Source organism: Macaca fascicularis, chromosome 14, assembly GCF_037993035.2.
Source record: "Macaca fascicularis isolate 582-1 chromosome 14, T2T-MFA8v1.1".
Taxonomy (NCBI): domain Eukaryota; kingdom Metazoa; phylum Chordata; class Mammalia; order Primates; family Cercopithecidae; genus Macaca; species Macaca fascicularis.
The window spans coordinates 78,209,174-78,235,660 of record NC_088388.1 but is presented as its reverse complement, the minus strand read 5'-3'; the positions used below and the strand labels follow the sequence as shown (position 1 = coordinate 78,235,660).

Here is a 26,487-nt window from a genome sequence, read left to right as displayed (position 1 = left end):
TAGCAGCTTCTAAGGCAATTCCCTGGGCCCTGTGCAGCCTGGTTGGCCTTCAGTTACATCAGATCAACATCTCCTAATTGTCAGTGGCTGAAGCTGTCTGAGAAGCCCGGGATGGGGTGGGAGGAGAGGCAGTGCAGGCTCCTGCCCTCCCACCGGCCTTGGCTCCAAGTTGAGTTCTCCTGTGTGGGAGGGCACGGTGCTGCTCGGATCTCTAGGGCTCCATATCCTCTCAGTTTTCGTCCTCCCCATCCTGCAGATCCTTGGTGGGGAATCTCGGATCTCGGGGGCCTGGTCAATTCTTGTTGTTTTGCAGAGAAGGCAGCTGAGACACAGAGAGCAAAAAGCCTAGGGTCACACAAAATGGAGTGTTTGAGGAAAGGAAAGAATGGCAGAGCAAAAGGAAACGAGGCTTCTGAGAGGGGCTGAGCCATGCTGGGGCCCATCACCAGGGCTGGGGTCACGTCTTCTATGAGGACGAGTGCAGGGAGACTGGTTGGGAGGCCATTGTGGAAGCTCAGGTGAGAGATGACTGTGACTTGAATAGGGTAGTAGAAACAGAGATGATGAGAAGTGGACAGAATCGGGAGAGACTGAGGAGTTAGAACCAGCAGGACTCAACGATGGCTTAGATCTGGGGGGTTCAGTGCAGGAGAGAGGGATGTCAGGAGTGACCTAGGTTTCTAGCTTATGCAGCTGGTGGAAGGTGGCATCACTTATTGAGATGGGGATCAGCAGAAGAGGACCCTTCGGAGAGAAAATGTGAGGATTGGGTTGTTGGCCCTCTGAGTTTGAGGTGAACAGGTGGGCTCAAGCACCACAACACGTACTTCTCGTACCCACTGCCACTCTGTGCAACTGGGGCAAATCTCATTGCCGCCGTGTCCTCAGTTATAAAACTTTGGGAGTAAAACCAACTGTATAGGGTTGTTGTGATGGTTACTATGAGCATGGAGTGGAAGCACCTTGCACATTGTAAGCCGTCAGTGAGCACAGGTGATCTGACAGTGGTTGATTTTAATTAAACATATATCCTCGGGAATCTTAAAAGATCCTGTTACAAAGAGGCACATCTGGTACGTTTCCTCCCTTACGAAATAAAATTTGGAGTCCATAACTATGGCAGCAGTGGTGGTGATGATGAGTCTAGGTTTTCTTGGCTGTTTGAATGAAGGACATACATCTGCCTCCATCATTTAGGGAGTTGGTATTATACAGAGTGGGCATCATTGGGCTGGAATACATATATTTGAGTTCCATTTCTGCTTCAGTGGCCTTGGGTAGGCTACATAATCCCTCTAAGCCTTGGTTTCTTTGGTTGTAAATGGGCATGGTGATAATATCTGCTTCTGAGGATAGTTATAAAATGCAGACTATATGTGTACATGTAGGGTTCATCTAATGCACACTACCAGGGGCATAGTAGGTACTGAATGAAAATTAATGTCTTTCTCCTTATGTGACCATTTCTTGCCTTAGGGAAGAAAGTAGAAAGGGACCTCAGACCCCTCCCAGCATGACCTCAGCCCACCTATCTTGCCCTGGTCTTCTGTCACCTCCTTTCCTTCCTGTGGTCTAGCCACTACAGGCAACAGCACTTTCCCCACACGGCTTCCCTCAGCCTAAAGGCCCCTTTCTCATCCTTTGACTACCAAGGGCCTTCTTAGTCTCCAGGCCCAGGCAAGTGCGCTCCTCTTCCAAAAAGCTTTTCTGATGCTGCCAAGGAGGGTCCCTGGCCCTGTCTCCCATATCCCTGAGTAGAGCACTGTCACTCGGCCCTCTCTTGAGCACATTCCAACACTCAGCTTTGGGTTACAGAACAGCTGTGTCTCCTTTACTATAAACCTCGTGTGCCTTGTCTCTTACAGTCTCATGTGACCCTCAAAGCTGAGCATTGGATCCACACATAAACATCATTTAACTGCATGGAATTGAATTAACTGGACTGGTACAGGCTAGGGCAGCAGCTCAATCACCCCGTCCATGGCTCCAGACTCGAGTGGTGCAGGGATCAGAGGGCCTAAAGCAGAGGAGCCCCTGCGCCAGCAGAGTCAGAGAGGAACAGTTCGGGTGGATGGTTTTGCAGTTGGTGCCTGAAAGGAGCCTCCACAGGTCAGCTCTGAGGCAGCCAGGTCCACAGCCTTCAGGAACTGGGCTGCTGTAGCCAGGCTGCTAGAAGAAGCTGGCAAGGGTGACCAGTGGCTTCACAAATGAAGTTAGGGACCCTTTCCTTGGACCTAGATCAGCCTTGGCTCTGCAGCTTTATTTGTTCCAGCCTCCCTCCCAGCCTCATCCCTCTAGTCTGTCTTGAAAGCAGCCAGAGTGATTATCTCAAGGACAAATCTGGCCTTCTCTTTGCCCAGCTTAAAAGCCTTTGGTGGATGACCGCATTGCTAGAAGCTGGCCCCTGAGCCCTTTGTAGTCCCTGTGCTCGATCAGAGGTTCTGCATCTCCTTCTAAAGCTTGTGCTTCTCAGGGTGTATCCACATTTTATGCCTGTTGCCACAGACCTTTCGTTTTGAAAAGATTGTGCTCATGAGTCTCCCTTGAAGTCTCTCTTGCCCATTCCATCCCAGTAGAGTTGACCTCTTCCTCACTGGATCCCACTATAGATAACAGGCTTCCCATCCACCAGTAACATTTTGGACCTTTTTAGTGCAGTGAGCATGTCTTATTAACCATGATTGGTAGTAGACATGGTAAAAGCAGTGAATATTCTTAAGGACTGACTTGAAGGCCTCAACTCAATGTTTGAGAAATGCCAATTCTCTCACCAGCTCTGAAAGGCTGGGATAAAGATCTTCACTTTGCAGATAAAGAAGCTGATGCTCAGAGGAGTTAAGTAACTCTCTCAATGTCACAAAACTTCCATGAGTCAGAACTGGGATTTGAACATGGATCAGGCCCATGCTCTTTTCACTCTTCCCAGCCACCAATTGCAATCTGAGTCTGATGTTCAGAGTAAGCAACCAGCATTGCTTATTAAATGCAAGAGGGTGAGTAGAAAGTTGCTGAGTGGATAAGTTGATCTTTCAAGAAGAGCTGACTTCCTTGTTTTTGTTTTTCTATTAAAAATCTCTCTCACGTGGTTCTGTGGGCCTGGTTGAAAAGAAATGACAGTATGAGGCAACCTCTTAGATTGTTCTTAGACTTTCCATGTTTTTAGGTAAATAAGAAAATCTGTTATTTCTGTTGCACAACACAGAAAATGATCTCACTCTGAGAGGAAGTTGATGCAGAGTGTCCTCAGCTGGGGAGCACCTGCAGGGGAGGCAGCTGTGATGAGAGCACCCAGAGGAGGATGCAGCTGGTCTTTCGAGGCCAGTTAATACATTAGGATTTCACTCTTGGCCCCACTAAGCCATGGTAGGTTAGTAGGTTGGTAGGTTGTTGAGGCTGAGGTCCTGTGGCTGCAGTACAATGTTCTCATCCTAAATTGCTTCACACCACCAAGACTGGTCTCAAAAATGGTACCTAAACAAGAGGGAGGGAGAAAGGACAAAATCTTTGACTCTAAAGAAAACCAAAGTGAGCATGTTTCAAGGATCTGATCAGCAGTGGATGTCCGGGGGGAATATCCAAGCCCCGACAATGAATGATAACACTGGAATTGACAGACCATGGTCCCTGGAGGAGAACACATCTTTACTCAGACATCCAGTGGCAGTGCAAGCAACTCAGCTTAAATCAACAGAATTTCCTGAAATTGCCTTTCGCATCTCAAGAGTAGATACTTCCAGCTCAAGAAGCATCTCTGAGCCTCAGGATTCTTGGGACTTTGTGAGCAGGGACAGCAGAGACTTCCAGAAAGAAGACATTAGCTTGCACCTTCTCTAGCCCTTCTTTGCTAAGTTACTGGGACCTTTCCCTTGCAAGTTGTGACCCACTTAGCCCTAGAGTCCGCCTTGATACAGTGAGACACCAAGTGGAAGCCTCAGCCCTGCTGGTAGGTGAAGCCTGGAAGTTCAGGTGTCCTTCTTCCAACCCTTTTCCCAAAGTACCCAGGGCTTACCAGGCCATCTCATTTTCCATTCCCACTCCTACCATATTAGCCCAACACACAGAACTGGCCTTCTGCCCTGGTTTTCTATTCATATCCTTGGTTCCTGCCTGGAACTGGAAGACTCTTGAACTTCAGTGAGCTTGGATATCTTCCAAACACCCTACCAACCCAAACCCCATCCCAATCACCCCAGCTGCCTGGGGACCTATATGAGTGGGCCAGCCACCCATCATTAATAACAATGAATAGTGATTATTAGTAACTAAAAATTATAGTAAGTCATTATATAATTATTCTTATGATTAATAGTCTAATGGTTTAGAGCATGACTTCTGGAGCCAGACTGCCTGGGTTCAAAATCCTGGCTCCAACATTTATTTTGTGACTTCAGGCAATTTTGTTAGCCTCTCACTACCCCAGTTTCTATCTATAAAATGAGGCAAATAGTAGTACTTAACTCACAGAATTATTTATAAGGGTTAAATGAGTTAAAATATTGTAAAGTGCTTAGGACAATGTCTGGTACACAGTAAATACCTTATTGTTAACTAGGATTATCACAGTCTAGCAATTAGAATAATATTCACCAACATTCGTTGAGCCTTTGCTAGGTCATAGACATATAAGTACTGCAGCAACCCAGGGGTAGGTACTTTTACTATCCCCACATTTCAAATGAAAACAGAGAGACTTAGGGAGGTTAAATATGCCACCCAAGGTCACCCAGAGAGGAGGAAATAGAACCAGGGGTCAAATCCAAACTCTGATTCCAGAGCCAATGCAACATTTAACAAAGACCTAGTGGACCTCACCAGTTATTCCAGTTCCTCTTCCTGGGATCTTTAGCTGAAGAAGGACACTCTATATAGAGTGATGCTTAAATAAAAGGAATCTTGAAGTAGATTCTTGAAGCAGAATCTTGAAGAGAGGAGCCTTCAGACACAGTCAAGGCCAAGACTATTTACTGCATCTTGGTCTTGTCTTCCCAGCTAAAACCCAATTTCTTCCTGGGCAGGAAATGAGCTTTTATTCTTATCCTGTGCCTCCTTGGCATGAGTGAGTTCCTAAGCCCTACATAATAGGCCCCAGTAAATCTCTGACCTTCTGGCCTCCTTCTACTCCTTGCACTAGTATGTTAGTGGCCTAAGATGACCAAAGTGAGGGCATCAACACCTTACGTGCAACTGATCATTATGCCCAAGGTACTTTGTGGTGAGCTTGAGAAGAAATGGTGCTCTGCACCACAGCCCGATCTCTGACTTACAACCTGGAGACCCTACAGGAAAGTGGGGAAGTACAATTTCAGTTAGTTCAGTGAACCAAATGCTGAATTGAGTACAAGGTAGACTCAGGGAGCAGGGAAGAGATGTCGTTAGGGAAGTACTGAGCCTCTCTGACCAACAATTAATTCAAGAAAGTAACTTAATATTCATAAATATAGGTATTGATCTATAGAGAACCATCAAGTCAATCATGCTAGTAATGTAAATTGGTTTTAAAATGTTGGGAGAGAAGGCAGTGAATTAGATATAATTTGGTATACTATATTAGATATAATATATAATTTGAAATTAAGTCCATTTAAGATAAGGCATTCATTGAATAGAGGCAAAACATAGGGTGGAGAGAGGAAGGAGCTGGAGAAAAGCATGAGACATGGACTTTTTCAGATATGTTCACCATAGTGTTCTTGTGGCTGCCCAAGCCAGGGCTTTGAATTTTGTACGTGGAGAGAAATGGAACAGTCCTTCATGAATAGACCCTTAAATTAGACCCTGCACATTTGAAGACAGGACTGGTTTGTCACTGGAGCTGCTTTCTGTATGAAGACCTGTGTTAACTTCTGTGAAAACCTAGAGGTAATTGCTTGATCCTTGAAATAGATAGGTTATTTAAATATTTTTAAAAAATATTTTTAAAGAAAGTAATCCAGCAAGTATTCAATGAGTGCCTAGTATGTGCTAAGTACCATGCTAAATTCTGCATAGACAGTGGTAGACAAGAGAGATCAAGTCTCTGTCCTGATTGTATTAGTCTGTTCTCGCATCTGCTGGGCTTCTGGGGAGACCTCAGGAAACTTACCATCATGGCAGAAGGCAAAGGGGAAGCCGATACTTCACATGGCTGGAGCAGGAGGAAGAGGGAGCATGGGGGGTGATGCCAAGAGAACTCATCATCAAGAAGACAGTACTAAGAGGATAGTACTAAACCATTCATGAGAATCCACCCCATGATCCAATCACCTTTCACTAGGCCCTGCCTGTGGCATTGGGGATTACAATTTGACATGAGATTTGGGTGGGGACACAGATTCAAACCATGTCATTCATAGAGCGTACAGCCTGGTTCTCATTAAGCCAACCATGCCAAACAGTGCTTAAATACAATTGTGAGATGTGCTGCAAAGGAAATCCTAGCAAATAATCAGAGGGGCTTATTTAACTTGGGGGTTCAGGGCTTCTCAGAGGAGACGGCATTGGAGTTGAGAAGCCTGAAGGGTTCATTTGGGTCAGCCAGGCAGAGAGGAGAGCAAACAACCTTTCAGCCCGAGGGAGCAGCACCAAGGGTCTTGATCCATTTGCAAGCCTGAACGGGGGCCAGTTGGCTCAGTTACAGAGACTGTGGGGCAGATGGATGTATCTGCAATACCTGAGCAGTACAGCAGCCAGGTTCTGGAAGCAGCCTTGTGAGGCACAGGAACACATGAAGGACTTTGGATTTTATCTTCAGTAGAATAGGAAACTGTCAGAAAGTTTTAGGCAGAAAATATAACCCAATTTGCATTAAAAAAATCCTTCTGGCTTGAGGTGGTGAGAAAATTGGAGTAGAAGATGTGGGAGACTAGTGGGAGGCCACTGCGGAAGTCCCCTAGGGAGATGATGGTATCATGAATGAGGGTGTGGTGCTGGAGAAGGAGGGAAAGGAGCCAAATTAAGGTGTATTTAGGAGGTAGAACTGATAGGATTTGGTGACTGATAGGCTGTGAGTAGTGACATGCTGGGGGGTGTCAAAATAGGTACCCAGAATTCTGGTGGGAACAACTAGTAGATGTTGGTACCCTTTACTGTGATTAGACATACTGGAAGCAAGCTACAAAATCATCAGGGTAAAAGACAAATAGCAAACTCTCATGTAGCAACCAAAGAGAGACTAACACCCACAATGAGTAAAGCACAGTGAACATGCAATTCCCAAAGAAGAAGTGTGATGAACAAGAAACCAAGAGAAAGATGTTTAACTGATATTCAAGAGAGGCAGATTAAAATAATTAGGTACCATTTACCTATCGCATCAATAGAGATGTTTTAAAGTATGCTAATGCCTAATATTTATGAGAGCGAGAGGAATTGGCATGTTCATATACTGCTGGTAAAAATGACAAATGATACATTTAGGTGAGGAGCAGCTATAATTTTTTTAAATGTTAAGCAATACAGTAGAAGCATATAATCAAACAACCCTACAAGAAATATGTACAAAGATATTAGAGTATTTACACTAGTGAAAAATTAGAAACAACACTATGTCCATCAGTAGCATATTAATTATAAATCTATGTAACCATTGAAAAGCATGCTATTTTACTAAATTAAAGATAGATTAAAATTAGCTTGTATGGTATGATCTCAGTTTGTAAAACATCTGAATGTACATTGTGTGGATGTCTGTGTGTGTAAGTATTCATACAAAAAGGCTTAAAAGGAATTATATCTGAAATCATATTGACGGTGTTGAGTTTTTATTGTATTTAGTAAATAGCCAGAAAGAAAATACTTTTTTAAAAAAAGAAAACAATGCATGACTGCAGTGTAACAGAGTCTGTAATAAGCGTTGCTGTGAGGGAAGCCAGAGGAGGGGGACTAATTCTGACTCTGGTTGGTGGGAGAAGGCTTCCTGGAAGAGGTGTCATTGGACAGAGAATGAATAGGGGGGTCTGTTTGTGTTCCTGTTTCTGCACAGTTTGTAGCTCATATTCAGTGCAGAAATGGGCAGCTCAGCAGAAAGCAAGCCCAACCCAGTTCTATGGGACGTTCAACCTGTTTGCTCTCTGGTCATAAAAAATTCATGCCAATTAATTTAAAACCAGATGACAGGAAATGGAAGCTTAGAGCTTTAAAAAGACACTAGACAACAGCTTCGATCAGTGTCCAGTACAGTCGCTTTGTCACTTTCTCCCACTTCCCCTCACTGGCTTGGGATTTTATACTCATTTGAAGTGGCAATGGCATTCCTGGGTATTAGGTTATCAGCCTTTTCTATTTCCTCAGTTACTATTTTGGATCATTGAAGAAAGAATCACTTTCAGTTCATATTTTCAAAACATGGTTTTAGAAATGATGCAGCTTTATACTAAAGCGCCCTTTTGGGAATGTAAATAAGTATCGATATAATCTAGTCACTTTATGGAAAAGCTGAGGACAACATAACAAAACAGGATGACCCTGCCTGGATTTGAAAACAACTTAATTGGTGGCCATATGGCACAGAATTGCATATCTGGGGTCTGAGGAGGGGGACGGAAGCTGAGTGTGCTCCTGGGGCACTGGGATGGGTTAGAAGCAGGCAAGCAGAGGCCTGGTCCCGGCTCCTTCAGTTACTAGCTGTGTGACCCTGGTGACTTTCTTGACATAGACTAAGTATTAGGCATTTTTACGATTTCAGCTTTGAAAGATGAAAGACTTCAGTTCTGAAGTCACAGTGCATTGAAGGACTTCAGAACAGCTCCCCAAAGTGTAGCAGGGGCACCACTGGGAGTTCGCATAGTACATGGATGAGCATTTTCAACTCCAAAACTTATTTTAATAAATTGTGTGTGTGTGTGTGTGTGTATCTATATATATACACACAGCACCTCACACCTATGACTTCCTATTGTTCGAATGGTTTCAATGACAAATTCCTTCATGCTGCAGCAACCATTTTGTAATTACAGAACTTGTCTTAGTCACAAGGTTGCTGTTCATAGGAGAAAAAGGGCAGAAATAGAGCTGCAGAAATATTTTTTGAAAATTACTTAAAAATATAGTTAAGAAAAAATATTAATTGATTTGGGAAAATTAGTAAATGATAGTAGAGGTGACACATGGATACGGCAAAAATATGAATGGGGTACCAAAATTACAGCATCCGGCCTTAGACGGCTTGCTGAGCCTTGCTGAGCTGCAGTTTTCTTGCCTATAAAATCTCCCAGGATAGTTATAAGGGTCATGAAATCATATCTGTAGGTATTATTAGCTCAATAGCTGTCACATAGTAGGGACTCAAATATATGAATTTCCTTCTCTTTTCCTTAGCCTTGCTTTTTCAAGTTAAAAAGGGTATCTGTGACCAGCCGGTCCAGGTTCCCTATTTTTCAAATGAAGCAACTGAACTTAGACTAGGGAAAGGCCAGTTCGAGGACTCCAACAGATTGCTTGCTTCTCACTGTTCTGGGCTCAGGTATGGACAGTGCCTGTCAGAGACCTGACCACACACCTGGAAAGGCCTTGGGGAAACTGATGAAAAGGATGGGAAGGAAAATGAGTTAATAAGGGCAATGGTCAATGGTCATGGCCTAACACAGGTGGCAAGAGAGGAAAATCATGATTGGCATGGTGCTTTTTAATATAGTATATCTTGATAACCTCTGCTCTGAAAAATGATAAACTCTATGTATAGAAGGAAGAAAAAAAAAATAGCCCAAATTGTTGGAAGTGAATGTGTCGAGATTGTGGCCCTTTTCTTTGCTTTATTTCTCCTGGTATTTTTAATGGTCTTTTATATTTTGACATCTATGAAAAGTAAAAAGTGCCCAAATGACTGGAAGGCTGAATTTTCTGCGCTGAGAGTTGGGCACCATCAGCGAGTGTCCTGCTTGACACATAACTATTCATTATCATGCTTAATTTATTATTGCACTTCATGTTTTAGTTATTTTGCAGCGCCTGACCACTCAGTTTTCCCAGTTACCTGGAATCATAGGTAGTTGGTAACCAATTCTAGGCATAAAACTTGTGATGCATTTTAGTCCAGCGAGCTCAAGGAATTAATTGTGTTTGTCTTCTTGTTTTGCAGATGGACAAACTGAGAATCAGAGAAGGCTAGTGATCTCTCGGACACTTGGTCAGTAGGTAAGTAAGGATGCTGAAAGTGAACCCAAAACACTATATGCTTCCAGTCTGCAAGACCTAACCCCTGCCAGATGGATTGTCCCAGGCTTGTGACTTTTCTGTTTTGTGCAATTCAAGTCAGTATTGCACAAGTCATTAAATAAGATGAGCCGGTTTGAGGCAATTGAGTATTACTTGCACTTGTGGCTTCTGTTTGTTCCCAGTGTGGAGTTGACATGTTTAACAGGTGAGTCTGTGAAGTCCTTTTAGGCCATACCTGGCCAACATTGGGTCTTTCTCTGGGAATAGTGGGGCTTATTGAAAACTGGTCCATGCTGCAGTTGTTGTGACACTCACTCTCCCTTCAATAGACCCAACTGTTTGATACATCTAGAATAGAGAGCTCTGGACTAGTGTGGTCAAGACTTCTGGGCTCAAGTCCTGCAATGACCTGCTCTGTGACCTTAGGCAAGCCACTTAACTCATGGATTCACTCATTCTGCTTGCTTGCTTTCACACTGTTTTTCCCCAGGGTATTTAGTCCCAGCCTCAGCACTGGGCACTGAGAACAAGATAAATACAACACAGGCCCTTGAGGAGTTCACAACCCAATCAATGAGTTCCTCCATTTTCCCATTATTGTCTCATTATGAGAATTTCTAGCATCTGCTTTGGGGTCTTTCCCACAACTCTATAAGGTAGAAGGAAGTTGTTACTGCCATTTTGCAAAGGAGAAAACGATGGCTGAAAGAGTGGGCCAAAGGCATACCTTGAGTAAGAAATCAGAGCTAGGCTTGAAACCCAGATTTACTAATTTCAAAACATTTATTTCTAATAACAGCAGACTGTTCCACGTGGTAATTGTAGCATCTGAATTGTCATTGTTGCATTCTACCCCTTGGCAGTGAGTATCATGTTGGGGAGATCAGCACCACTCTAGTGGTGGGATAATTTTCTGCAAGGGATTCTTTTCTGCATCTAGCTGATTGTTCCAGAAAGCAATGTTTTCTCTGCCTGAGAGTGAAGGCAGCTGTGAGCTTGCAGTAAGCTGAGAACCAAGGGAAACCTGCTGCAGGCCCGGGACTGGCTCTACCAAGTGGCTGGGATTTAGCATATCAGAGAGAATCCACCATGAGTGGAAGGAGTGACACAGCCCCCCAGCCCCTTCTTGTGCAGTGACCTTGCTATAAAACTGCTGCTTTTTTACCAAAGCTTAATGATCCTGGACTCTAAAGCAAGCCTGGTAGCTTCTGCTTTTGCTGAGTTGTCTTGCCTCAGGCAAGACACAGAGAATGCTGTGGATTAGAGGCTATGCTGTTTGTTTATGTGGATGACAACTCCTTGAGGATGAAGCTCTAGAGTCCCTCAACATCTGTAATTTCAAAAGGTGCATGAATGACCTCAGTGATCTGGCCTTTATGTCTTACAATACATGTGGATGTTGTGAATTGTGACCATGGTTGATGTAGATGCACCCAGAATGCTGTAATGTACATGATACGCAGGTTTTGTGGGAATGTGACTGAATGTGTGGGGTATGGGATTTTTGGGGAGTGTGTGTGTGTTTAATCCCTAGAAAGCAGTTCTTATTAAAAAAAAAAAAAAACACACACACACACACACACACACGGGTGTAATTTTTCAACAACACCTAGAAATGGGCTTTTAATAAGCCTCATTAAACTCTTTGATTAGTAGGGGAGGCCAATCACTCTTTCATCTTGGCTCAGATCACAGCTCTCCCTTGCCTTCTTCTTTGGGGTCAGACAAAAATGCCTGCTATTCATATTGGTCTCTCCAAAGCCTTTTCCCCCTCACCTGCCCTCTGCAGCCCCCACTCCCACCCCAGTGCTTGTCTGATCTCTTTGCTTGAACCTCAGCACAGACAGTGCTGGTGTCGGGACTGACAGATGATAGCTGCAGGTGCTCCTGGGACCTGAGTGTCCCGTGTCTCGAGTTGTCACGGGAGGACACTTAGGGTCTTTGTTTAGGAAACACTCTGAGCTGGGAGAGCTGGGGCTCCTTCCTTTCTCGGGGCGGTCACTTACTACTGCAGGCTCTCAGCAGAGCTTTGTGTGTGCAAACCCTTTCCTTTATGGGTTGAGTTTCCCCTTGTCTGACATGGGAGGAGGTGAAGCTCTGTTGAAAGGCAGGTTTTGCCCTGGACTGCGAGCATTCTGCCAGGTCTCCTGAGGAGAGCTGGTTCCCAGAGTGATTATCTTTCCTGAGCCAAGAGCCAGGTGCTCAGTGGCAGGAAGCAAGGTAGGCTTAGCAACGGGCTTATCAAGCCCTGCTACAAGAATGTTCATTCACGTAACAGGACTGGGTTTGTTCGGTTTTGTTCCTCTCTGGGCACTGTCTCAGTTCTGGGGCTGGTGTGTTCTGAGCAGGAGCACCTCTGCTCCTTCTCAGAGGCAATGCGCTCCCTGGGGTATGAGCTCCTATCTGTGTCATCCTTGTGCATCCCACAGTAGCAGCACAGGGCTGAGTGTATAGAGGGCCAGTCAGTGTTTGTGGTCTACGTAGAAGATGCTGGCTCCAGGCAGTGATTGCCTACCTGGGGTACCCATGCCTTGTGTAATGGAACACGCCTGCATTTATGTCTTGACTTAGCTTCTTTTTTTTTTTTTTTTTTTTTTTTTGAGACGGAGTTTCGCTCTTGTCACTCAGGCTAGAGTGTAGTGGCGGGTTCTGGGCTCACTGCAACCTCTACCTCCCAGGTTCAAGTGATTCTCCTGCCTCAGCCTCCCAAGTAGCTGGGATTACATGTACCCGCCATCACCCCCAGCTAATTTTTATATTTTTAGTACAGACAGGGTTTCACCATGTTGGCCAGGCTTATCTTGAACTCCTGACCTCAGATGATCCACCCACCTCGTCCTCCCAAAGTGCTGAGATTACAGGCATCAGCCACCACGCCTGGCCCCCAAGTTAGCTTCTTACTGAACCAGCCCACTCACCTTCTCTGTGAGATTGCAGAAAACTGACGATGAGGGTGTGTCCTGCACAAGCTTGCTTATTCAAGGGCTAGTGGGGGCTAAAAACCAGCCTGCATTCCACCTCCCAAGCCGTGTGTCCCAGAGGGGCTACATCTGCCCAGAAGAAGAGACATATTTTTTCTAATTCATGTAAAGTCAACAACGGGGCTAGTAGTAGCCTTGTTTCTTTCAGCCTCAATTTCTTCATCATATATCTAAATTGGCTATAGGGATGATTTGTGATTATCTTAAAGTATAACTGACACATAGAGACTGATAAATCATAGTGGTCATTAGTAGTTGTAATTGTAGCAGCAGTAGTAGTAGTCATGATGTCAGTAATGATAATGCCTTATTTTTGTAGTGCTTTATATTTTGCAAGGTTCTTTTGTATTTGATTATTTCATTAGCCATGCATTAAAGGCAGGACTAGGATTGCTCCCTCTGGGACAAAGAGAAATATGATGTGACTTGCCTACCGTCAGCCCCTGAAGGCCTGACCTGGAGCAAGCATAAGCCATCCTGGCAATGATGTGAGGCTGGGGTATGCAAAACTGGGGATGCCTGGGAGAGCTCAGAACCTCTTTCTGCCTACACACCCATGCCCATTATCTACCTTGGTCTTGGAGGTTCTGCCCTATTTAGAACCTTCTGCCTGGTTCTTGCCAGCAACCCCGTTGGTGTGCCAGCCTCTGGTCCCTGTGACTGCAGTCATTGGCTCAGAGCAGGGTCCAAACCAGGTAAGCCACTGAGCATCACAATCCTGCCTCACAGCCTAGGTGGACATGTTGCCCGGGCCTTCACAGCCACCCAGAGAGACTCTCTAGGGGTGGGGAACAATAGCCATCTCGCATGCATTTTCCAACCCCCCCCTTAGTCACTGCACTTCAACTCTAGCCAACAGACGTTTATGAAGCCCCTACCATATACAAGACACTCTAGTGACATCTTACATATATTTTTTTCCTAACTTCTTTTTTTTTTTTTTTTTTTTTAAAGAGACAGTGTTTTGCTCTGTCACCCAGGCTGGAGCGCAATAATGTGATCACAGCTCACCAGTGATCTTCCTGCCTCAGCCTCCCGAGTAGCTAGGACCGCAGGCACATACCACCATTCCTGGCTAATTGTTTTATTTTTAGTAGAGATGGGGTTTTACTATGTGGCCAAGTGTGAGCCACCATGCCCATCCTATTTTTTCTAACTTCTATACCTATTTATAAGATGAAATAACTAAGTTTCAAATAAGTTAATTGATGTGCCCAAGATTTCATAATTATTCAGTGGTAATGCTGGGATTTGAACTCACGTATTTAGACTAGAAAGCTTATGCACTTGACTTACATAAGGATGTAGCACATGGGGCTAGCAAAAAATGGTTGTCACCCATTAGTGATAGCATTTTAAAAAGTGGTTATTAATAAAGTACTTACCATCCTGAATCCTAACTGCTGGTTCTCCTGTGGTCCTTTCCCATCAGACTGTGAGGTTTCTGAGGGCAGAAATTGGGAGTCTCAGCCCTTAACAGGGTACAGAATTTATAGCAACTGATTGATAAATGAATGATTAACAATATTGACAATGGCTAAATGGCTGTTTCCTAGGCATAGTGTTAAGTGCCTTATATATATGATTTTGCTTATTTCTCAAAGCAACCCTATAAGATAGATACTATTATTAAAACCATTTTACACTAAATAAAAGACCTTAAAGAGTTTTGAATAACTTTCCCATGTTACATAGCTGGTAAGTGGCTGAGCTGGGAATGGGACCCAGCTTGACTGACATGAAAGCTTGGTGCTTAATGTCTCACCCAGATGTACTGGCTTCCTGCAGGTGTTCCTGCATGTGCCCTAGCCACAGTCGATGCCCATGGCTCCTTCCGAGAATTACTGGGAAGCTGTCATTCAAATCCAGTGCCTTCTAATGCAGGGCTATGTGAGGTTTCCATTTAGAAGAGACAAAGCTGGTGAAGGCTGGGAAGCTGTAGTCATGTATGAAAGACAGCATGAAAAGCCACTAATAGAATTAGCAAGAAGAAGGTGACTTACTGGGGAACAAACCCAATTTGTAAGACACAAGTAGGGGCAAAATCAGCCTCGAGAGGCACAATCTTTTGAGCTCTATGGAGAACAGTGGGGAAATGTTTCATTGGCATTTACTGGGAGTATTTCTTGAGTTTGGCAAGTCCACTACAGCATGCTCACTGGTGGTCAAGGACAGGAGAAAGGGGAGGTCTTGGTGCATTGCTCTCAAGGGAGGGCTTTTGCTTCTAGTGTCTTCCCCCAAGACCTCATGGACAGTGACTTGTTTCATCACATGGAGCTTCATCTTATGCAAGCTGAAGAAACAGTATGCTGGCTTCATTGCTGCAAGCTAATTGACCCCTTGTGACTTCATCCCAGAAGGTAGCAGGAACATGTGCTCTTAGTGAAAGCCCAGCAGCCAGGAGACACATTTGAGCTGGGAAAGAGAGGGGCTTGGAGTGGCTCTGGACAACCTGGGCAGGACTAGGATTCTGATCCCTGACTCCTGCCAGCACCAGGGCTCAATTTGCATGAATCAAGGCTGTGTTCTAAGTACTGGGATTGCAGTGAGGAGTGCTAGTGCCCTCATCTATGAAAGCTAGAACAGGAACAAGTGCTTGGGGAGACTACATATGAACACTCATTGGCAGAGGGAGAGGTATGCTGATTAACAGAACAAGACTTGTCAGAGCCTTCATGGACTTGTCTTTGGGTGGAACCAGGGCTTTGCCCTTCTGGAGGCTGGCCCTGTACACTTGAGTAACACTACTGGGCCTGGAAGCTGGACACTGAAGGCACTTACTTCCCCCCACCCCGCCCCAGCAATGGCTTTTAAATCTTGCTCTCCAGCGCCCTGAGAGTTTAATGAAATCCTCTCTGGGATTTCCACAGGAGATAGGCAGATTTCCTACTGACTTCTAGGCGCCCCACCCTGCAGATCCTCTTCTCCCTGTTTACAGGGTGGGCTTCCTTGTTGCCAGGGTGGATGTTTGGCTGACACACCCCCCATGACCATGCTGTTTGATTGTAGCCGATGTCCATTCTCATTGGCAGTGTGCCTGTACCACATCAGTTATTAAGTGTTTTGAACTGTACTCTTGTTTGCAAATCTTCTTTGGACAGAGGAAACCCGTGCTGTTCCATGCCAGCTGCATCCTAACTTAGGCACATCACACCAGTGATTAACTTTCAAGCCACCACTACACAGAACTAAAGCAGTTTTGTTGTCTTTGAGAAGGGTTTTCTGTGCTTCCCCATCCATCCTGGGGTCACAGAGTCACCTGGATATCACCAATCCACGTGGCCATGTGGAGTTTGGCTATTTGTTTACTGCCCACCTGCTTCCCCCACCCCCAACCATCACCACCCCACCCAGTGACACCACAGCAAAATCCCTGGTTTTCTTGCAGTGGCAGATCTGAAAGCTGGAGTTTGTCTTTTCCATCCCAGCCCCTGGCATGTCTCTTTAGCAGGCAGATAGCATGCTTCATTGCCTGCCTGTGGACCTGGCTCCCAGATTCATTCAGCTATGCCTTACAGACAAACAGCTCTAAATGAGCAAGATGTGCCAGCTTTTCTGGGAGGATTCCTTATGAGTACCTACTATGTGCTTTGCATTCATTCTCATTTAAATGTCATACCTTTCCCAGTTTGGTGTCATTCCACTTGTACAGATGAGGGAACACAGAATAAGCCACTTTCTGAATAATAAGTTTCCCATCAGTAAAATGGTCCAAACAGGAACAAGATAGTCATTTGTTGTGGTGGTATAAGGGATTCTAGCACTGGACTGTTAGATCATCTTCTGGATTACAGGATGCTCATCAGTGCTTGTTCCAGGATGTGATCACCACCGAGATCCCGGATACTGCAATGGTACAAAGGGAGGGATGGTGAGGGACGTTCCCGAGCCACTTCCATTGTTTTCTAGAAATCACACACTGATTTCTAAGAAAGCAGCAGAGGTAGACACTTTCTGCCTGTGACTGGATTGATTGGATGCCAAAAAACCCAGATTCCAATCTAGATTCTGCAATAAGTCTTCTAGGTGACTTGGGAAATCATTCAGCCTTTCTCTTCCTTTTGCTCAAAAGAAATAACAATAACCTTAAAGAGTTGCTATGTTTATAAAATATTACATACATATAAATTGAAAGCATTATGCCAATGAGAGTTATTAGCACATATTGTTCATCCTCCTACTGATACCTTTGATCTATAATGATTTTAAAAAGTGAGTCATGGATACATGCTATCTCTTCTAGAGTTGGAGGTGGGAGAACTGACTGAGAATGAGAGGAATAGAGCCAACCTATCACTTATAGATTAGAAAGCCTCCAAGTCTAACTAAAGTAGAAACTGCCAGAAGCAGTGGCTTACACCTGTAATCCCAACACTTTGAGAGGCTGAGTCGGGTGGATCATCTGAGGTCAGGAGTTCAAGACCCGCCTGGCCAACACAGCAAAACCCCGTCTCTACTTAAAAAAAAAAAAAAAAGAAAAGAAAAAAGAAAAGAAAACATGTAGAAACTTACCTCTAACCTAGGCAAAAGAGAAGTAAGAATAGATAACTTATCTTTGAGTTACCTTGCCACCAAGGGAAAAAGAGAAAGCTAATGGATTGCAGATTATTCCCCTTGGTTAACGTTGAGTCTTCCTTTGTTGAGGAGTAAGTTAACACAGATGACAAGCTATTAGCTAAGCAGAGAGAGAGGTATAGTTTGTGCAGGAATGGCAAATACTTGATGTATTAGGTTGAATTCCCCAGAACCAGACTCTGGGACAGAGATTTGCATGCAGAAGGTTTATTGGAGCATGCTCTTAGGATCAGCACCTGTAAGGGAGTAAGGGAAGAAAGGGAAGAGTTGAGCTGCAAGGCAATCACAGCAAAAATGTCAGCTGATTCCACAGGGAACTCAAGCTGGGATGGTCTTCAGATGTCTCACATTGAGTCAAAGCGAGTTGGCCTTGTTGCCCACTGTAATAACAGCTGTGGACTGCCCACAGGTGACAGCTCTCTTGGGCTGAAGACCATTCCTGGAGAGGGACTCAACTGATACCTGTCAGCAGCCAACAGCAAAAGTCCCTGCAGCCGGAGGAATGAGTGTCTCAGTCTCAAAGGAGGTAGTCAGAGTGGCACATCACAGCATTAACTACATTTGGCCTGTGGGCTACCATTCTTTCTCCCACTCCCCTGCAAACACCACTGTTGAAACAATTCTTTACCACTGCATTCAGATGAGGGCTCAGAATTTTTTCAAACACGATACTTTAGATACACATTATCAATCAGCTGGAATTTGCTCATGAAAAAGGACCCTATTTGCTACCCTTGCCCTCACATGTGTAGGAAACATTTATTGATGGTGTCATAATAAGTCTTGAGTGTTATGATTGCTCTTTCAAGATCAAACAGTTGGTAAACCTTAGACAACTCCCTGTATGTCTCCTGGAAGACAAGATTTTCTCTTATTTTTCCTTATTATGCCCTCTCACCACGTTTCATTCAAGCTCTGACTTATTTTCCCCTTACCTTAGTAAATGCAGTTTTCCCTGTGGTTCATTTTTTTCCTCTTTTTATTGACCACACACTCTCTTGTCACCTCACCCATTCTTATTTCAACCAACAGCCCACCTTAGACATCCCTTCTTCCCCCTAGTTTTATATTACCAATCATCCGCTAAATCTGTCCACCTGCTTAACCCCTCTGGCCTCCATAAAAACAGCAAATTACATTCACATTAGCCAGTAAAGAAGCTGACACTTAGCTCTCTGAAGATGCTTTTAGAAGATGTAATGTCTTGCAAGAGACAGAGCCAGGCGTTATCATGGGTCTGGAGATAAGCCGGGATTTATCATAGGTCTGTTGTCTCCCAAAGCCTGCGCTCTTTCTTCCGTACCTTTGAAATCTTTGTTGGGATGATCTCTTCATGAATCTGGATTCTCTTTACTGAGCTTTGCCAGAGTTCCCTGAGGAATCAGTTGAGAAGTCTACATACTTTGATTGTCAATTCTGCAGGTCATTGTGAATCACTGCAGAGTGGTAAGAGTTACTTCACCCCAGTGGGTGAGTTGGGGACATTTCTGCTTTCACTGAACAGAGTATAGAGTGCTGGGCACAGCCTGGCTTTGAAGTCTACTAGCTTACCATTTCATTTACTTCTGAAGATATTCCAGTGGTAAGGAGCCTTTGGGATCACAAACTCACTGTCAGGGTCAATGGGTTGGGGAGACACTGAAGCCAAGTAATGGACTGGTTATGGCTCTTGATAAATGAGAACTGTGGTCAGTCCAGCTGGCCAGGTGCCAAAAGCCTAGCAGCTTCAGAGGTGGACCCACTTGGGTTTCTGTGCTGAATGCTTGTGCCTATATCTGCCATCCTTCTCCTTCAGGAAAGAGGTATTTGGTAAAGAGGTCGTTTGCTTTTAGCTGAGGGCCAGTTCCATTGAAACCAAAGATCAATTAGGCTGTTGGGGTACCCACTGAGGCCCTATTCTGTACCAGATATTCAGCTAAGTATCCCACTCCTTCACCCTTAAGGTGTGGGCTGATGTGTTTTTAGTGTTGCTTAAATAGCAGACATGGGCCCCCACAGCTTCGTGATGCAGTGTGACTTCTGAGCTCTGACAGTTTGTTGCTCTGCCCTTGAGACAATGACTTTTTTGCATAGGGAAGAATCTAGAATCCTCATGATGAGTGAAAAGATGCGCTGATTTGAGTCCTCACTCTCTTCTCTGCTACAGATTTGCTATGTGACCTTAGTCACTTGACCTTTCTGGTCCTCAGTGTTACCTCAGTGTCAGTGTTGAAAATAGCCATTATAATGCCTCAAGCACACTACTTATTGGGGAACCGGGAGTATAATGTAGGTGCTCTATAAATGATGCATGTTTCCCTTCCTCACGCCCAACTCATTACTTAGTGTGATCGCTAGAGAAGTGTTTGCTAGACATTCATGATCTACAGAACATGGATATTTCCTCAAGGAGTGCATTACATCTTTGTTGGATGAGCCAGGGCTGGATGGGTCCTGGTGTCGTCATCTGGCATGCTTTCTCACTGGACCGTAAGGGGACTAGGTTCCATACCCAGTACTTTCTACCAGCCATGACTTGGAGAAGATTCCTCTTCATTTACTGGTACTTCACCTAGTCCATCTTCCTTTCTAGTGGCATGTAACCAAGAATGTTCGGAAGAGGCCACCAGGGCAGAGTGAAAGGCATCCTGCCCCATGTGCTGGTTTTGTAAAACCAGAACACTCATGACCTCTCCAAGATTTAGTCTTCTCATTTATAAAGTAGGGCAATACTACTTTCCTTAGGAGCATTCTCTGAGAATTGCATGTGATAATACACATGAAAGCATACTTTGCAACAAACATATGCCAATGTAAAATTCTATCTCCTATGAGTTTTTATTTCTTGGTCTGGCTCCTTCACCAATAGCTCCCAACACAAGTTCCTGAATGTATTTGGTCTATGCAGATAGCTTATCCAACATGCTATTTGTGTTTCCTGATGAACTTTTAAAATTTATTTATGTGTTTGTTTTCCTCTCTAAATTCCAAGATGTTTAAGAATGAGGTCCAATCTTAATTCATCTATTTCCCAATTATGTAATAGATGCTCCATAATTGTTTGAGAAAATAAATGAAGATGAAAGAAAATTAGAACGATGGGTACCTGCTTCATATCTGCTTATGTAATCCTCACAGCAGTCCTATAAAGTTAGTGTTATTTCCACTTCTATTTTTTTAATTTTTTTTTTTTTTTTTTTTTTTTTTGAGACGGGGTTTCGCTCTTGTTGCCCAGGCTGAAGTGCCATGGTGTAACCCCAGCTCACCGCAACCTCTGCCTCCTGGGTTCAATCGATTCTCCTGCCTCAGCCTCCCGAGCAACTGGGATTACAGGTGCCCACCACCACGCCCAGCTAATTTTTTTTTTTTTTTTTGGTATTTTTAGTAGAGACGGGGTTTCACCATGTTGACCAGGCTGGTCTCAAATTTCTGACCTCAGGTGATCCACCCGCCTCTGCCTCCCAAAGTGCTGGGATTACAGGTATGAGCCACTGTGCCCATCCTATTTCCACTTCTAGAAAACAAAAATTGAGGCCAAAGGTGAAACCACTTATCCAAAATACATAGTAACTAGTAGAGCAAGGGATGATGGCCTCAGACTCCTGGACTCCAAAGCGAGTGCTCATATTCTCTACTTCATTTTCTCTCGCTCCCTTTCTCTTTTTTTTCCACATTATTATTGTGCAAACAACATGAAAACAAAAGAAAACAGAAATACAATCACCTTTCATTGCACCACTTCTAGCAAGTCAGCTGTTTCCATTTTTTCCACATTCCCTATAGCCTATTTCTTGCATATGTTTTCTATAGCAGCATTATTGAGATATAATTCACATGCTATAAAATTTACCCTTTTAAAGTAACAATTCAGTGTTTTTTTAGTCTATTCACAGAGTTGTGCAACCATCACCACAATCTAACTTTAGAACATTTCATCACCCCAAAAAGAAACCCTGTACTCATTAGCAGTCATTCCCCATACCCTGCTCCCCCCAGCCCTTGGCAACCACTCCACTAATCTACTTTCTCCCTCTTTATGGGCTTGCCTGTTCTGAACCTTGTATATAAAAGGAATCATACAAGATGTTGCCTTTGTGTCTGTTTTTTGTTTTTTTTTTTTCACTTAGCATAATGTCTTCAAGGTTTATCCATGTTGCGGCATAAATCAATACTTTATTCCTGATATACCCATGCCCATACCCACCCACACACACACACATACCACATTTTGTTTGTCTATTTATCACTTGATGGACATCAGGGTTATTTCCATTTTTAACTATTATGAATAATGATGCTATGAACATTCATGGGCAAGTTTTTATGTGGACATAAATTTCAGTTCTTTGGGGTATATATCTAGCACTGATATTGCTAGGTCATACGGCAACTCTATGATTAACATTTTTAGCAACTGCCAACCTATTTTTAAATGTAGCTTCACCATTTCACAATACCACCAGCAATGTATGACATTTCCAATTTTTTACATCCTTTTCAATACTTTTTATGTCTTTTTTATTTCCTTGTGGGTTTGAAGTGGCATCTTATTGTGACTTTGATTTGGATTTCCCTAATGATGAATGATATTCAGCATCTTTTTTTTTTGTTTGAGACAGAGTCTCACTCTGTTGCCGTGCTAGAGTGCAGTGCCGTAATCTTGACTCACTGCAAACTCTGCCTCCCAGGTTCAAGCAATTCTCCTGCTTCAGCCTCCCAAGTAGCTGGGACTACAGACTCCCACCACCACGCCCAGCTAATTTTTGCATTTTTAGTAGAGACAGGGTTTCACCATGGTGGCCAGGATGATTGGTCTCTTCACCTCGTGATCTGCCCACATCTGCCTCCCAAAGTGCTGGGATTACAGGAGTGGGCCACCATGCCTGGCCGATATTCAGCATCTTTACATGTTCTTATTGGCATTTTTTTCTGTCTTCTTTGGAGAAATAGTCAAGTCCTTTTCCTATTTTTTAATTTGGGTTTTATGTTGTTTATTGTTGAGTTATAAGAGTTCTTTATATATTCTGGATACAATTATCTGATATATGATTTGCAATTTTTTCTCATTCTGTGAGTTGTCTTTTTACTCTCTTGATAATATTCTTTTGAAGCACAAAACTTTTTCATTTTGAAAGAGTTGAATGTATCTATATTTTTTCTTTTGTCACTTGTGCTTTTGGTGTCACATCTAAGAAACCATAGCTTAATCCAAAGTAATGAAAATTTATTCTTGTTTTCTATTAAGAGTTTTATATTTTTAGATCTACACATGGATCTATGATCCACTTTGAGTTAATCCTTGTATCTTATGTGAGGTCTGGAGCAAACTTCATTCTTTTGCATGTGGATATTCAGTTATCTTGGCATCATTTGCTGAGAAGACTTTCTTTCCTTATTGAATTGTCTTGGTACTCTTGTCAAAAACTCAAATGACTATAAATGTGAGGGTTTATTTCATGACTCTAAATTTGATTCCATTGATCTATATGTCTACTCTATATGCCAGTACCACACTATCTTGATTACTGTAGCTTCATAGTAAATTTTGACATTGAGATGTGGGATTCTTCCAACTTTGTTCTTCTTAAGGACTATGTGAATATTCTGTGTTCCTTGCATTTCCATATAAATTTCAGGATACACTAGTACATTTCTATAGAAAAAAATCCAGCTGAGATTTTGGTAGGGAATACATTAAATCTATAAATACATTTGGGGACTATTTTTATCCAAACAATATTCAGTCTCCCGATCCACAAACATGAGATATCTTCCCATTTACTCAAGCCTGCTTTAATTTCTTTTTAATCTGTTTTACAATATTTAGTGTACAAATCTTTCACTTTTGTTACATTTATTCTTAAATACTTTATTCTTTTTGATGCTATTATAAATGGAATTATTTTCTTGATTGCATTTTTGGATTGTTCATTGCTAGTGTATAGAAATACAAATGATTGTACATTTATCTGATATCCTTCAAACTTGCTGAACTTGTTTATTCTAATAGCTCTTTTGTGGATTCCTTAAGATTTTCTATATATAAGATCTTGTCATTGGTGAGTAGAGATAGTTTTATTTCTTCATTTCTCCAATCTGAGTGTCTTTATTTCTTGTTGTTAACTAATTTTCCTGGTTAGAACCTCCAGTACAGTATTCAAAGAAGTGATGAGAGCAGTCACCTTGCCTTATTTCTCATCTTAGGGGGAAAGCTTTCAGTCTTTCACCATTAAGTACAATGTTAGATGTGAGTTTTTTGTAGATGGCCTCTATCAAGTTAAGGATTTCTTCTATTTATAGTTTGTTGGGTTTTTTCATGAAAGGATGTTAGATTTTGTGAAATGCTTTTTCCAGGTCTAATGACATAATCATGTGGTTTTTATCTTTTATGGTCTTAATGTGATCTATTACATTGATTGGTTTTTGTATGTTAAACCAACCTTGAATTCCTTGATAAATCCCACTTGGTCATGGTGTATAGTTCTTTTTATGTGTTGTTGGATTCAATTCAATGTTATCTTATTGAAGATTTTTATATTTTTATAAAAATTTATATTTTTCTATTTTTGGGAGATATTCATCTGTATTTGTGTGTGTAATGTCTTTGTCTGATTTTACTATCAGAATAATGCTCATCTCATAGAATGAGTTGGGCAGGGCTCCCTCCTTTTGTATTTCTTGTAAGAGTTTTATAAAGAATTTGTGTTAATCTTGCCTGTATTTTGGAAAACTTTAAAAGGTGGTGATAAGAACAAGGCTTACTACAGCTAACAGTTATGCCTTATCATGTGCTTGTGTCAGAAAAACAGCAACAACAACCTGTAAATGCCAGAAGCAACACTGCACTGAAGCCTGAAAATTTCCTTATGGACAGGGCTGTGAGTCTCTGGCCATTATGCCAGGCAAGGTGCTTAATACTGGGGACCCAGCCTGGGACAGAATGCTATAATTCCTGCCTTTTTCCTGCACTTTTTTCCCCCCAATTTTAAATATTTCCACACAAATGCCTGAATAAATACTCCACTGAAGCAAAACTTTCTCCTTCATAACAGATAAGAGATTGGCCTCTGGACCACATGCTGAAAAAGACCAATGCTTACACCATTATCTCCCCTGGAATCCATCCTGTCCTCCTAGAAAATCAAAATACCCACAAGTATTAATAGCTTGGCATTCAGGTTAACAAAAGAATCGAGTGTTTGTTTTTGTTGTTTTTTAACACGTAAAAATGAGGAAAGAATGTTACTGGCTGAAATTGGTTAGAACAGAGAAGCAAGAGTATGAGATTGCATTCTGGAAGTCAGCAGTTTCTCTGCAGTAAAGATAATGTTGTCAGTCCCTGAACCTTTCTAAAAGAGTTTTGAATTGTGGCCATTCATTTATTCAGCAGTCACTTCATTAATTCATTCAGCAATGATTTATGAAGCTCCTTTCATGTGCCAGGCCCTGTACTGGAGTATCTGGTCACATAGAAAGAAATCCATCTGGGTCTCTGCTCCTAAGGGCCACCCAATCTGATGGGGGGTACTGGACTCTATACAAACAATTGCTACCAAGCATGATCAAGACTATAACATAGGCATAAAGGGGGCCACAGAAATGTAGAGAAAGGAGAGATCATTTTACATCCTTTTTAATACTTTTTTATGTCTTTTTTATTTCCTTGTGGGTTTGAAGTTGTATCTCATTGTGGTTTTGATTTGGATTTCCTTAATGATAAATGAAATTCAGCATCTTTACATGTTCAGAGGAATGTCAGAGGAAATGTGATCCACACAGAATCATGAAAGATGCATAGCAATCTGCCTAGTGGGCCTGTGGGACAGGGCCTTCCAGGCCCAAGCAGAACCAGCAGTTTGGCGAGAAGAATCTAACTGAACATTCAGAGACATTCACAAGGGCTCAAAGGTACAGCGCTGAATTGGAGAGACCCCAGAAGGAACTGAATGCTTTGTGAAGGAGTCTGAACTTTATCCTGGGACATTAAAGATTTTAATGGTTTGAGACCTTTTTCTAGAACCCAGTTATGCCAGAGAGGCAGAATTGATATGAAATTTGGTGACAAAGGCCATTGTAGCCCTTGGAGAATTGTCCTTAGATGGGATGCAGGCCTCCTGGGGACTTGCCACCAAGCATACCCTCCCTAGGGGCCTTATCTTCCCTCCATAGCTCTACAGAGAGCCATCCCACATCACCAAGAGGTCAAACTAAAAGTTTTTAATTCTGATCTTGACTATGATTTCCAAGCTGGGGCAGATAACTCTGAATTTCACTTTCTCAGTGATAAAATATGGACATTGATGCCTACCTTCCTAGGGTGGTCATGATAAATTAAAACTAAAAAGCCATTCTCCAGAAACTTACAAGAATCTCCACTGGACTAAAGATGGACCCATCTCTTAGGAAAGTAAGACGTTGGGAGCTACATAGACCTGGGTTCAAAGCCCAGCTCTCCCACTGGCTGCTTGACCGTAGACAAATCAGTGAACTCCCTGAGTCTCCATTTCCTCCTCTGTGAAATAGAAATGATCATAATGCCTCCCTGTGGGGATTGCTGAAAGGAGTAAGTGTAATGGTCCCTGTGCTGTTCCCGGGCATATCAAAGGTGCTAAGGAGTTGCCTTTGAGTCTGAATGTGAACAAGGAAGCTCCCGGAAGGCTGAGCTGCATCTCCTTCATCTCTATGTGCAGAGCGTAATGCCATCATTTGACACCTAAAGACAGCCCAGTGTTTTTATAGTTGAATCCATTTGCAGCTCTCTACCCTTTGCTCATTCCAGGTTTCTGTCCAGTGGAAAAAAGAATTGACTGTGACCTTTTAG

At 42.9% G+C, this 26,487-nt stretch overlaps 1 protein-coding gene across 18 annotated transcripts in view; it reads left to right on the top strand.

Annotated features, from left to right (window-relative positions):
* TENM4 (teneurin transmembrane protein 4) overlaps positions 1-26,487 on the top strand; it is a 791,957-nt gene that overhangs the window by 130,250 nt on the left and 635,220 nt on the right. For all 18 annotated transcript variants that reach the window (XM_065528783.1, XM_074014900.1, XM_065528781.1 and 15 more), the window contains exon 2: positions 10,055-10,110. The gene's annotated coding sequence lies outside the window, so the exon portion shown is untranslated. The remainder of the gene's footprint in view (positions 1-10,054; positions 10,111-26,487) is intronic.